The sequence below is a fragment of the Grammomys surdaster genome, unplaced genomic scaffold (assembly GCF_004785775.1).
Source record: "Grammomys surdaster isolate TR1022 unplaced genomic scaffold, NIH_TR_1.0 126660, whole genome shotgun sequence".
Taxonomy (NCBI): domain Eukaryota; kingdom Metazoa; phylum Chordata; class Mammalia; order Rodentia; family Muridae; genus Grammomys; species Grammomys surdaster.
Genome location: NW_021621449.1, coordinates 3,833,329 through 3,848,926, shown reverse-complemented (window position 1 = coordinate 3,848,926; position 15,598 = coordinate 3,833,329). Strand labels below are relative to the sequence as shown.

General features: G+C 36.9%; 1 pseudogene; it reads right to left on the bottom strand.

The window, feature by feature from the left end:
* Positions 1 to 14,323, bottom strand: part of LOC114615397 — a 34,721-nt pseudogene extending 20,398 nt beyond the window's left edge.
* Between the last annotated feature and the right edge of the window lie 1,275 nt (positions 14,324 to 15,598).

Sequence of the window (15,598 nt, the reverse complement as noted above, 5' to 3'; positions counted from 1 at the left end):
CCCCTCTCCCCTCTCTCCCCTCTCTCCTCTCTCTCCCCTCTCTCCTCTCTCCCCTCTCCCCTCTGTCCTCTCTCTCCCCTCTTTCTTCCCTACTTAGAACCTCTCCACTTAGAATTTTTCCTTTGTTAGAATTTTTTTCCTTTCCCCACTTAGGACCTTTCCACTTTTCCCCTTAGATAGCTTTCATAGGAAACTTTTTACACTTAGCAATAAACTATAATAACTTCTTTAAGTGTCTTTTCTTCTTGCGACCTCACACTAAGACCTAAGTTAGAGCCCAGCAGCTCCTGCAGAGAGAGTGCTAAGGTTATTTGCCTAATTCTCCCGCTGTCCCTGGCTGGAGGTGCTAGTGGCCAGAAACTGCAGTTTCTGGCCTCAGAGGATCAAACAGATTGCAGGTCAGCTACAATAGCCTAGTAAGTAAACTTTAGTAATGTAGACAAGTAAGATTTTATTAAACAGCAACCCTAAATATCTCGTAAGACCAAGTCTTACCCTGGCTGATGCTCTTCCAATTCCTATCCCCCTCGGCTGCCTCAAGAAGAACCGACTGGAGAAGAAAGATCACCTTCTCCTCCCACCAAGCCAGGGCTGGCTCCCAGGAAGCACATACCTTCTTCTCAGAACCTCAAGGTACCTTCTTCAAAACTGATCATATAATTGGTCACAAAACAGGCCTCAACAGATACAAGAAGACTAAAACAATCCCATGCATTTGATGCATTGATGGACGAACATTAATCTTCAATAACAACAAAAACAACAGAAATCCTACATACACATGGAAGTAGAACAACTTTTTACTCAAAGATAACCTGATCAGAGAAGAAATAAAGAAATAAATTAAAGACCTTTTAGAATTTAATGAGAATGAACGCACAACAGACTCAAACTCATAGGACACAATGAAAGCAGTGCTACAAGGAAAATACATAGCTCTGAGTGCCTCCATGAAGAAACTGGAGAGAGCATACACTAGGAGCTTAACAGCACACCTAAAAGCTCTTGAACAAAAAGAACAACAGGAAATAATCAAACACAGGGCTGAAATAAACCAAGTAGAAACAAAGAGAACTATAAAAAGAATCAATAAAACCAGGAGCTGGTTCTTTTTAGAAAATCAAGAAGGTAGGTAAACCCTAGACAGACTAGCCAGAGGGCACAGAGACAATACCTAAATTATGAAAAGCAGAAATGAAGAGGAAGATACAACAACAGCAACCCAGGAAATTAAAAAAAGTCATCAGATCCTACTGCAAAAGTCTATACTAAACAAAACTGGAAAATTTGGATGAAATGGACAATTTTCTAGACAGATACCAGGTGCCAAAGTTAAAGCAGTATCAGATAAACCATCTAAACAGTCCCATAACCCCTAAAGAAATAGCAACAGTTATTAAAAGTCTCCCAAACAAACAAACAAGACCAGGACTAGATGGGTTTAATGCACTATTCTATCAGACTTTCAAAGAAGATCTAATACCAATACTCTTCGAACTATTCCACAAAATAGAAACAGAAAGAACACTACCCACTTCTTTCTATGAAGATACAATTACACTTATACCTAAACCACATACAACAACCCAAAAAAGAAAGAGTGTTTCCCTTTAAAGACCCAAAAAAGAAAAAGAGCCAAATTTCTCTTATGAACAACTGTTAAAAATATACTCAAAATTCTTGCAAACCAAATCCAAGAAAATTCAAAATAATCATCCATCATGATCCAGGAGGCTTCATCCCAGGGATACAGGGATGGTTCAATATATGGAAATTTATCAACGTAATCCATGATGTATACAAACTCAAAGCAAAACACCACATGATCATCTCTTTAGATACTTAGAAAGCATTTGACAAAATTCAACACCTTTTCATGGTAAAAGTTTTGGACAGATCAGGAATTCAAGCCCATACCTAAACATAGTAAAAGCAATATACAGAGAAACCAGTAGCCAGTATCAAACTAAATGGAGAGAAAAAGTAATCTCACTAAAATCAGGGACGACAAAAAGATGCACACTCTCTCACTCACCTGTTCAATATAGTATTCGAAGTCCTAGTCAGAGCAATTAGACAACCAAAGGAAGTCAAAGTGGTACAAATTGGAAAGAAATAAGGTAAAATATCACTATTTGCTGATGATATGATAGTATACTTAAGTGACCCCAAAACTTCCACCAGAGAACTCTTACAGCTGAGAAACAACTTCAGCAAAGTGGCTGGATATAAAATTAACTCAAACAAATAAATAGCCTCCTTCTACTCAAAGGATAAGCAGGCTGATAAAGAAATTAGAGAAATGACACCATTCACAATCATTTCAAATAATATAAAGTATCTTCGTGTGACTCTAATCAAGCAACTCTAATCTGTACAACAAGAACTTCAGTTTTCTGAAGAAAGAAATCTAAGAAGACCTCAGAAGATGGAAAGATCTCCCGTGCTCATGGATTGGCAGAATTAATATAGTAAAAATGACCATTTTGCTGAAAGCAATTTACAGATTCAATGTAATTCCCATCAAAATTCCAACTCATTTTTTCATAGAGTTAGAAAGCACAATTAGCAAATTCATTTGGAATAATCAAAAGCAAGGACAGCAAAAATTATTCTCAACAATAAAAGAACTTCTGGGAGAATCAGCTTCCTGAACCTCAAGCTGTACTATAGAGCAGTGGTGATAAAAATTGCGTGGTATTGGTACATAGACAGGCAGGTAGACCAATGAAATCCAACTGAAGACCCAGATATGGGCCCACACATCTATGATTATGTGATCTTTGTCAAAGGAGTTAAAACCATCCAGTGCAAAAAAGACAGCATTATCAACAAATGGCGTTGCTTCAACTGGAGGTCAGCATGTATAAGAATGCAAATCAATCCATTCTTATCTCCTTTTACAACACTCAAGTCCAACTGGATTAAAGACCTCCATACACTGAAAGTAATAGGAAAGAAAGTGGGAAAAGCCTCAAACATGGAGGTAGGGGAAATTTTCCTGAATAGAAAGAACACCAATGACTTATGCTCTAAGATAACAATCAACAAATGGGACCTCATAAAATTGAAAAGCTTCTATAAGGTAAAGGATATGGACAATAGAACAAAATGGCAACCAACAAATTGAGAAAATATCTTTACCAATCCTATATCCGATAGAGGCCTAATATCCAATATATACAAAGAACTCAAGAAGTTAGACTCCAGACAATCAAATAACCCTATTAAAAAAGGGGTACAATGTTAAACAAAGAATTATTAAGTGAGGAACACCAAATGGCTGAGAAGCACCTAAAGGAATGTTCAATATCCTTAGTCATCAGGGAAATGCAAATTAAACAATCCTGAGATTCCACCACACACCAATCACAATGGCTAAGATCAAAAACTCAGGTGACAGCAGATGCTGGCGAGGATGTGGAGAAACAGGAACACTCCTCCATTGTTGGTGGAAGTGCCAGCTGGTACAACCACTCTGGAAATCAGTCTGGAGGTTCTTCAGAAAACTAGACATAGTACTACCTGAGAACTCAGCTATACCACTCCTGGGCATATACCCAAAAGATGCTCCAACGCATAACAAAAATACCTGCTCCACTATGTTCATAGCAGCCTTATTTATAACAGCCAGAAGATGAAAAGAACCCAGATGTCTTTCAGCAGAGGAGTGGATACAGAAAATGGGTACATTTACACAATGGAGTACTACTCAACTATTAAAAACAATGACTTCATGAAATTCTTAGGCAAATGAATTGATTAGAAAATATTATCCTGAGTGAAGTAAACCAATCACAAACTAACACACATGGTATGGACCCACTGATAAGTGAATATTATCCCCAAATCAATGCTTGCAGCAAACCATTGAACTGAGCACTGGGACCCCAATGGAGGAGTGAGAGAAAGGACTGAATGAGCTGAAGGGGTTTGCAACCCCATAGGAAGAACAATAATATCAACCAACCAGACTCACCAGAGCCCCCAGGGACTAAACCACCAACTGAAGAGTACACATGGAGTGACCCATGGCTCCAGCTACATATGTAGCAGAGGTTGGCCTTGTAGAGCATCAATGAGAGGAGAGGCCCTTGGTCTTGTGAAGGATCTATTCCCCAGTGTAGGGGAATATGAGGGTGGGCAGGTAAGAGTCATTTGGTGGGTAGGGGAACAGCCTAATAGAAACAGAAAAAGGGAAGATTGAATAAGGTGTTTCTGGAGGGGAAACCAGGAAAAGGGATGATATTTGAAATCTAAATAAAGAAAATATCCAATAAAAGAAAAGAAAAAAAAAGAATTCCAATAAATATTATCAAAGCTGAAAAAAATTCCCACATATCCAAGAGAACTATAATCCTTCTAAAATATATATCTGGTAACAATGTTCAAGAGAATTTCAAAGAAGAAAAATATCCAATAGATGTTCATGGAGAAATAGACAAAATCACTTTAATTGCTAATGACGTTAACACATCTTTATTGAATGGTTTATGCAACAAACATTTAATGGAATTTCTTTTCCCAGAGGAGAGAATTTCTGTGGTAATAAGGAACCTGAACACTGTGAATACATCAATGTCATCAAAGTTGACCTGTAGAGTCAATACAACTCGGCTCAAAATGGTAGTAGGTTCTTCTGTGGACGTTAGCTAACTTTCCATATGGATAGTGTAAACTATCCATATGGAAAGGCAATGACCCTATAGACAGCACAGTACTACAGAATTTAACACTCAAAAGGAAATATCTCATAGTCTTAAACTTATCAGAAGAAAAAGGCTGTCAGTACCTACTTTGTTTTTAAGGGATCAATAAATTATATATATTTTGGAGAGTCTAACATCTCCAGAACCGAACATGAATAAGTTAGAATCCATACAAAAAAATTCCCGGAATCAGAAATCTCAAGCTAAGGTGACAATGAACATATTTCTCCATAATGTGATCCAGGAAGAACAATTAAACTCACTTCAAAGACCTAAAAGAAGTGTACTCTGTTGACTATCTTGAAATATACAGTATGTCATTGGAAACTTTACTCAATATGTTGTGTAACTGATTTCTAAAAGGTACTTTGTACTTTGTGCATCATCAACATAAAACTTATCTTGTAAGAAATACTGAAATAAGTTCTTCAAACTGAAATTAGAGGGTAGAAAATCATAAAAAATACATGTCAAAGTAGAAAATCATCAAGAAATATATTAAAATTCAGTATAACAAAATTTAATAGTGATGAGTATAAAATAAATTCTAACTATATAGTTCAGTGGTTTTAAAACAACAATAAAAGTAATCATGTGGATGTACTAATAGATACATAATACACAAAGATATTGATTTTAACATTAAAACAAAGAGATAACTGGAGGTACATAACTATGCTTGTAATTCAAATTAAGTATAATACAGAGGTAAAATATATTTTCTATATGGTGGCCATGAGAAAGAGAAGAGTAAAGAGAGAAAAAGAAAACTAACAAATCGTGCAACTATAGGAAATGACAAGTGAAGTTAAAAGAAAAGTGTGAAACATATACATAAATAAATAAATAGATAAATAAATAAATAGATAAATAAATAACAAATCAAAACAGAAACAGTACATCTTTACCCAGCAATAGTTATTTTAAATGTAAAATGACTACAGACACATGTTACTTAATAGTAAGGGATCATTCTTACATACACATTATTAGAATATTTTGTGATTGAACGAACATTTCAGAGCATAACTACTCAAAAAAGTGTGACTACATCACCATTAAAAAACAAAAGCATATTAGACTACCACTATATATGTGATTTCCTCTTGATTGACACATTCTTTTGTGGCACCAACTGTATATATACATTGAATAAATTCTTCAACTGACCACCAAAATAACAAAATAAAATTATTTTTAAAAGAGGTAATATATAACTAGACTCTGCCCAAAGAGATTGAATGTAGACATAGAATATAAAAGTGGAAGAATAGAAAATGATAATTTGCTCTCGCTTGATCCTTTTGGCTGGGGCAGACACCTAGCTGGTCTGCTCCTGTGTGTGAAGACACCATATCCTGAGCCATCCTAGAGAAGCCACTGCACTCAGAGCAGCAGGTAAGAACCCCCTCCCACTGCCCTATGCCCCAGAGCTACAGCTGGGATCCTGAGGTGCTCAGGACCCATCAGCCAGCCAAACCCTGCCCCTCTGGAATACCACTCCCCTTCTACCCCTTATTTGGTCCATTTGGCTGGGGCAGACACATAGTTGGTCTGCTACTGTGAAGACACCTTATCCTGAGCCATTCTAGAAAAGCCACTCCACTCAGAGCAGTGAACACCTAGCTGATCTACTCTTGTGAAGACATCATATCCCGAGCCATCCTAGAGGAACCACTGCACTCAGAGAAGCAGGATTTTAGGATCACAGAGGAAGCCTAAGTCCCAGGAGTTCTTCCACCCAGGAGCTCAGGATCACAGGATCACAGAGACTGGACTCTGAGGAGTTCTGACACAAGCAAGATAACTGGAAAGACAGGATCCAGTCAGAGACAGTGAGTGCAGGTAGCACTAGAGTTAACCAGATGGAAAAAGGCAAGTGCAAGAACATAAGCAACAGAAACCAAAGTTACTGGGCACCATCAGAACCCAGTTCTCCCACCATAGTAAGCACTGGACACCTCATCACACCATAAAAAAGGATTCAGAATTAAAATCACTTCTCATGATGATGATAGAGGAATTTAAGAAGGACATAAATAACTCCCTTAAAGAAGTACAGGAGAACACAGGTAAACAGGTAGAAGCCCTTAAAGAGGAAACACAAAAAATCCCTTAAAGAATTGCAAGAAAACACAACCAAACAGGTGGAGGAATTAAACAAATCTATCAAGGATCTAAAAAAGAAAGTAGAAACAATAAAGAAATCTCAAAGGGAGACTACCCTGGAGATAGAAAACCTAGGAAAGAAATCAGAAGTTGTAGACCCAAGCATCACCAACAGAATACAAGAGATAGAAGAGAGAATCTTATGTGCAGAAGATACATGGAAAACGTTGACAAAACTGTCAAAGAAAATGCAAAATGCAAAAATCTCCTAACCCAAAACATCCAGGAAACCCAGGACACAATGAGAAGACAAAACCTAAGGATAATAGGTATAGATGAGAGTGAAGATTCCCAACTTAAAAGGCCAGTAAATATCTGCAGCAAAATTATAAAGGAAAACTTCCCTAACCTAAAGAAAGAGATGTTCATGAACATACAAGAAGTCTACAGAACTCCAAATAGACTAGACAAGAAAAGAAATACCTCCTGTCACATAATAATCAAAACATCAAATGCACAAAACAAAGAAAAAATTCTAAAAGCACTAAGGGAAAAAAGGTAAAGTAACATATAAAAGCAGACCTATAAGAATTATATGAGACTTCTCATCAGAGACTATAAAAGACAGAAGATCCTAGATTGATATCATATAGACTCTAAGGAACACAAATTCCAGCCCAGGCTACTATACCCAGCAAAACTCTCAATCACTATAGATGGAGAATCCAAGATATTCCATGACAAAACCAAATTTACACAATATCTTCCCACAAACTCAGCACTTCAAAGGATAATTGATGGAAAACTCCAACACAAGGAGGGAAACTACAACCTAGAAAAAGCAAGGAAGTAATCTTCCAACAACCCACAAAGAAGATAGCTACACAAACTTAAACCTCTGATAACAAAAATAATAAGAAGCAACAATCCTTTTTCCTTAATATCTCTTAATATCAATGGGCTCAATTCTCCAATAAAAAGACATAGACTATCCCACTGGATACATAAACAGGACCCAGAATATTGCTGCATACAAAAAAGGCACCTCAGTGACAAAGACAGACACTACCTCACAATAAAAGGACAGAAAACAATTTTCCAAGCAAATGGGCCCAAGAAACAAGCTGGAGTAGCCATTCTAATATCAAATAAAATCGACTTTCAACGAAAAGTAATTTAAAAAGATAAGGAAGGACACTTCATACTCATCACAGGATAAATCTACCAAGATGAACTCTCAATTCTGAACACTTATGCTCCAAATGCAAGGACACCCACATACATAAAAGAAACTTTACTAAAGCTCAAAGCACACAGTATACCTCACACAATAATAGTGGGGGATTTCAACATCCCACTCTCAGCAATGAACAGATAATGGAAACAGAAACTAAACAGAGCCACAATGAACTTAACAGACATTATGAATCAAATGGATTTAACAGATATCTATAGAACATTTCACCCTAAAGCAAAAGAATATACCTTTTTCTCAGCACCTCATGGTACCTTCTCCAAAATAGACCATATAATTGGTCACAAAATAGGCCTCAACAGATACAAAAAGATTGAAATAATCCCTTGCATCCTATCAGATCAACATGGACTAAGGCTGGTCTTCAATAATGACAAAAACAATGGAAAGCCCACATACACATGGAAACTGATCAACGCTCTACTCAATGATGACTTAGTCAAGGAAGAAATAAAGAAAGAAATTAAAGACTTTTTAGAATTTAGTAAAAAAGAGGACACATCATACCAAAACTTGTGGGACTCCATGAAAGCAGTGCTAAGAGGAAAACTCATAGCTCTAAGGGCCTACAAAAGGAAACTGGGGAAAGAGCATACACTAACAACTTGATGGCACACTTGAAAGCTCTAGAACAAAAAGAAGCAAATTCACCAAAGAGGAGTAAACGGCAAGAAATAATCAAACTCAGTGCTGAAATCAACCAATTAGAAACAGAAAGAACTAGACAAAATATCAACAAAACTAGGAGCTGGTTCTTTGAGAAAATCAGCAAGATAGACATACCCCTGTCGAGACCAAACAGAGGGGACAGAGACAGTATCCAAATTAATAAAATCAGAACTGAAAAGAGACATAACAACAGAAACCGAGGAAATGAAAAAAAAACATCAGATCCTACTATAAAGGCCTATAATCAACAAAACTGGAAAATCTGGATGAAATGGACAATTTTCTAGACAGATAACAGGTACCAAAGTTAAAGGAGGAGCAAATGAACCATCTAAATAGTCCCATAATCCCTAAAGAAATAACAACAGTCATTAACAGTCCACACCAAAAAGAGCCCAGGACCAGATGGTTTTAGTGCAGAAACCTTCAAGGAAGACCTAATACCAATTCTCTTCAAACTATTCCATAAAATATAAACAGAAGAAACACTACCCAATTCGTTCTATGAAGCTACAATCACACGCATACATAATCCTCACAAAGACACAAAAAAGAAAAAGAACGTTAGACTAATCTCCCTTATGAATATCAATGCAAAACTACTCAATAAAATTCTTGCAAACCAAACATAAGAACACATCAAAACAATCATCCATCATGTTCAAGTAGGCTTTATCCCAGGAATGCAGGGTTGGTTCAATGTTTGGAAATCCATCAATGTAATCCACTATATAAACAAACTCAAAGAAATAAAACTACATGATCATCTCACTAGATGCTGAAAAATCATTTGACAAAATTCAACATCCCTTCATGGTAAAGGTCATGGAAAGATCAGGAATTCAAGGCTCATACCTAAACATAGTAAAAGCAATATACAGTAAGCCAGTAGCCAACATCAAACTAAATGGAAAGAAAATTGAAGCAATCCCACTAAGATCAGGGACTAGACAAGGCTGCTCACTCTCTCCCTACCTATTCAATATAGTACTGGAAGTCCTAACTGAGCAACAAAAAGAAGTCAAAGGAATACAAATAGGAAAGGAAGAAGTGAAAATATCACTATTTGCAGATGATATGATAGTATACTTAAGCGACCCCAAAACTTCCACCAGAGAACTCCTAAACCTGATTTAAAAAAAAAAAAACTTCAGCAAAGTGGCTGGTTATAAAATCAACTCAAGTAAATTAGTAGCCTTCTTCTACTCGAAAGATAAACAGGCTGAGAAAGAAATTTGGGAAATGACATTCTTCACAATAGTCACAAATAATATAAAAATACTTTGGTGTGAATCTAACCAAGCAAGTGAAAGATCTGTATGACAAGAACTTCAAGTCTCTAAAGAAAGAAATCGTAGAAGATCTCAGAAGATGGAAAGGTCTCCCATGCTCATGGATTGGCAGGATTAATATAGTAAAAATGACCAAATGGCTGAAAGCATCTACAGATTCAATGCAATCACCATTAAAATCCCAACTCAATTCTTCACAGAGTTAGAAAGAGAAATTCTCAAATTCATTTGGAATAACAAAAAACCCAGGAGAGTGAAAACTATTCTCAACAGTAAAAGACTTCTGGAGGAATCACCATCTCTGATCTCAAGCTGTAATACAGAGCAATAGTGATAAAAACTACCTGGTATTGGTACAGAGACAGGCAGGAAGATCAATGGAATAGAATTGAAGACCCAGAAATGAACCCACACACCTATGGTCACTTGATCTTTGACAAAGGAGCTAAAACTGTTCAGTGGAAAAAGGACAGCATTTTCAGCAAATGGTGCTGGCTCAACTGAAGGACAACATGTAGAAAAATACAAATTGATCCATTCTTATCTCCTTGTACAAAACTGAAGTCCAAGTGGATAAAGGACTTCCACATAAAACCAGATACACTGAAACTAATGGAAGAGAAGATGGGAAAGAACCTAGAATACTTGGGCACAGGTGAAAGGTTCCTTAACAGAACACCAATTGCTTATGCTCTAAGATCAAGAATTGACAAATGGGACTTCATAAAATTGCAAAGTTTCTGTAAGGCAGAGGACACTGTCAACAGGACAAAATAGAAACCAACAGATTATGAAAAGAGCTTTACCAATCCCACATCAGATAGAGGGTTAATATCCAATATACACAAAGAACTCAAGAAATTAGACTCCAGACAACCAAATAACGCCATCAAAAGTGGGGTACAAAACTAAGCAAAGAATTCTCAACTGAGGAAACTTGAGTGGCCGAGAAGCATCTAAAGAAATGTTCGACATCCTTATTCATCAGGGAAATACAAATCAAAACAACCCTGATATTCCACCTCACACCAGTCAGAATGGCTAAGATCAAAAACTCAGGTGATAGTAGATGCTGGCAAGGATGTGGAGAAAGAGGAACACTCTTCATTGTTGGTGGGATGGCAAGATGGTGCTACCACTTTGTTAATCAGTCTGGCAGTTCCTCAGAAAATTGGACATACCATTACCTGAGAACCCAGCTATACCACTCCTGGGCATATACCCAGAAGATGCTCTAACATATAACAAGGGCATATGCTCCACTATGTCCATAGCAGCTTTATTTATAATAGCCAGAAGCTGGAAAGAACCCAGATTTCCTTCAGCAGAGTAATGCATACAAAAAATAGAGTACATTGACACAATGGAATATTACTCAGCTATTAAAAACAATGAATTCGAGAAATTTTTAGGTAAGTGGATGGAACTAGAAACTATCATCCTGAGTGAGGTAAGCCAATCACAAAAGAACACACATGATATTCACTCACTGATTATTGGATATTAGCCCAGAACCTTGAAATACCCAAGATTCAACTCACAGACCACATGAAGCTCATGAAGAAGGAAGATCAAGTGGGGGTGCTTCAGTCCTTCTTAGAAAGAGTAACAAAATACTCAAGGGAGCAAATATGGAGACAAAGTGTGGGACAGAACCTCAAGGAGGGGCCATCTGGAAACCAGTTCACCTGGGTATACATCCCATGTGCAGTCACCAAAGGTAGACACTGATGTGGATGTCAGGAAGTGTATGCTGACAGGAGCCTGATATAGGTGCGTCCTTAGAGGTCTGCCAGAGCTTGACATATTCAGAGGCAGATGATCACAGCTAACCATTGAACTGATCAAGGGGTTTCCAATGCAAGAGTTAGAGTGACGACTGAAGGAGCTAAAAGGGTTTGCAGCCTCATAAGGAGAGCAACAATACCAACCAACCATAGCTCCCAGGGTCTAAACCACTAGCCTGGGAGCACTTAGACCCCAGATGTATATGTAAGGGAGGATGGCCCTGTTGAGCATAGATAGTAGAGGAAATCCTTGGTCCCATGAAGGCTGTACACTGTATGTGGGGGAATTCGAGGGTGGGGAGGTGGGAGTGGTAGTGTAGGTGGGGGTACATCCTCATTGAAGTACGAGGAGGGGGGATCAGATAGGGGGTTCCTGGTCGAGGGAGGATGGGATAAGGGGATAACATCAGAAATGTAAATAAAATGTTCAATAAAAAATAAATAAATAAATTTTTAAAAAGAAAGAAAGAAAGACAGTATTAACAATGGTAAAAGGCAAAGAAAATTTTCTTGGGGTTGTCAGAATACAGGTTGTCATTAGGTTATGTATATTTTTTTCAGTTGTAAATGATTTGAAATTGAATTTATTATACAAACATTATTCCATGTTATGAATAAATTATACTGTAGACTTAAAATGATAACTAGTAAATTATTTAGCAGTCTCAAACCTCATCAATAAGTAACACTGAATTAGTGAGTATTTAGTACTCTTATTATTATTAACCTAAGGAACTATTATTCTTTGCATACTTGCGGGACATTGTAGAGACTTAGAATGTGGGAGATCTGAGTTAATATTCCTGTTGACATGCCTCCTATCACAGCAACCAGCTTATCAGTCTTCTCAGGCCTGCAGCTGTAGTTAGGAACTGAGGGACTCTCTCCTGACAGCAAAACCATAGAACTTTCCATGGCCTTCATCTCAATAAAGTTAACATTGAAGAGATAGAATCCCAGGGACATATTAAACAGAATCTTTGGGTCCTTGTTGATTTTTTCTATAGCAAAAACCATTGCCAACATTTGCTGATAATGTTTGGTAAGATAGCTAGGAGGAAAAAATTGGAAAGACAGTTTGTGTGGATTCTTTTTAATTAATTAAAATTAATTTTAAATCAAAATGTAATTACTTCATTTACTTTCCTCTCTTTTCTCCCTGCAGCTCCTCCCATGGCATCTCTCAAATTCTGGATTGTTATTTGTAACTATCTCGGTCATATAAAGAATATAGCAATAATCCAAGAAACAAGCAGGATATTCTGTATTAGACATGTAGAGGAATTAGTCTTTTAAAAGAAGATTCATAGTACAACTTATTTTCAAATTCAAAATTATTGCTTTTTGATTTTTTTGAGGCAGAGTTTTGCTTATACAGCCCAGGATATGTTTAAATTCACTATTCAAACCCAGTTAACCTCAGGGTAACAGTGATCGTCCTGCATCTGCTTTTAAAGCTCTGGGATTAAAGGTCTACACTACCACATACTATTAAATGTACAGTTCTACCTTTTTATTGTGGAACTTGTATCTGAGAAAATATAATTGTGGAGTAAAGCAAGTGGGAAACAGCAGACATTAAAACTTTGTATTTCATGTGGCCTTCAAATATAGGATAAACCTTGAGAAAATACACAGTGCTTCATCAACTATGGCAATTGAAAAAATATAGTGTGAAGTCAATTAAAGCAGGAAAAAATATAATGCTCTTAGTCCAATTATCTTAATGAAAACAAAGAAAAATCACTTCAACTGAAAATTATTTTCAAAGCCTTCTTACATATTTAAGAGAATTTGGCATGAGTAAGGGAGAGACACACAGAGTTTCAGTCATGGCTGAGTAGTTATTGGCACTTGGTGGCTACTGGGGAAGGGAGAGTCAGTTTCCTTAGGAGGTTTGCCCTAGTAGCTTGCCTATACTCAATGATGTCCTATACTCTTACAGTACTGGCGTCCCTAAATGAAAAAGAGAGGTGGAGGGAGATAGATAGAGAAAGAGAGAGACAGAAAGAGACAGAGAGTGACAGAGACACAGAGAGAGACAGAGACACACAGAAGAGACAGAGACACACAGAAGAGACAGAGAGAGACAGAGAGACAGAGAAGAACAGGGAAAGGCAGGCAGAGATACAGAGACAGAGAGAAACAAAGACAGAGATTCCATGAAGTTGAAGACAGGAAACATTCGAGGGCAAGCAATAGAGGTAGGGTTGATCAACATATATTTCATACATGTATGAAATCCCAAACTAATATTTTTTAAAGAGAGAAGTCAAACATTTACAAATGAACATACTCCGGAATACGGTTTATATCTTTAAAGTCAAATCTCCTTATTCTGGTGTCTCTAGCAGACACTCTAAGGGAAAGGAGTCCTCCAACAACAAAATCTCCATCTTGATAGTAGCCAGGAGAAGCAGGTAAATTTAAAGAGAAACAAGAAATGTGTTCCTGAAATACAGTGACAACAATCCAGAGAGAGAAAGCAATGAATAATTTCATGCTAACATTGATAAATGAGAAAACCCAGAAATCTCTTCAGTTGAAAACTCTTGGGCTAATCGATCCAGATAGTACATCAACAAACTGATAAAACATGGGTCTGTCTAGTCTATGCAGATGAACTTTATAAAGCGTTATTTTGTCCTGATACAGACCCACCACTATCCAAACACTCCCTCAGTTCCTGGAAGGATAATCTGCTTTGCACCTACTTAGCCCTAGATTATGTCCCCATCACAGAGTCACTGTGAGTCTCCAAGGGCTCAGGGACCTCTCACTTGTGACCTGGGAATCCTGATTCCAAGCAGGAAAACATACAATTAAGAAAAAGTGTGAACTCTAAAACACCTGTGGGGTATGTACACTCAGTGAGCAGAGATTCTCAAGGTCCCAAGATAAAGAGAGACTAACCTGTGGAAACATAGTTAAGTCATAAAGGGTCATCTGAAGGAGGCATCGATGGGGAGAAAGGTTAGACACTGAATCATTTAACATCACTGTCATTTTAGACTGTTTTGATAAGGTAAATCCAAGCCCTACATTAGAAAATATTATTTCTGATTAATTTATATGGTCACTTATCAACTTGTGTGTTTTTAATATCTAACATTGTATATATTTATGAGTATGATATTTTGAAATACATGTACAATGTAAAAATTAAATACAAATGTTTAATTCAAACATAGTTGTTTTTAACCAGTGGAATGATATCAAATTTACTGACTTCAAAGAAAGTGAAGAGATTGTTAGCTTTTAAAAATGCCAGTTAAGCATGAGATAAAATGTTAATTTTTTTCTTTTTTCTTTCTTCTTTTCTCTCTCTCTCTCTCTCTCTCTCTCTCTCTCTCTCTCTCATTCATTCATTCTTTCTTTCTTTCATTTTCAGTGAGGGCACTGTAAGAGACTGAATTTAGAAGATGGTACATGCTAGGAAGTACTCAACCATAGAGTCACATGTTTAGCTTTTTTTTTTAATCTTTAAAGGTAAGAAGTAGGCTGCCAAGGCTGTCCTTGAGTATATGACCCTGTGTCAATCACCTGATCAGTTAACATTACAATTGTGTTTCACCAACCTAGTTGTTACCATATTTTGATGTGAAAAACAAATACATATTTGTAATAAAAATCTCAGATGTATAAAGATATATTTCCTTTGTGTTTTTCAAATCATATTAAATCTATTCGCAAGGAAAACACACTTTATCAAAGCCCTTAAGAAGGTAACAACCTGCAAGTAAGAATATGTATACAGTGTTTCTTTCTTACAACTTG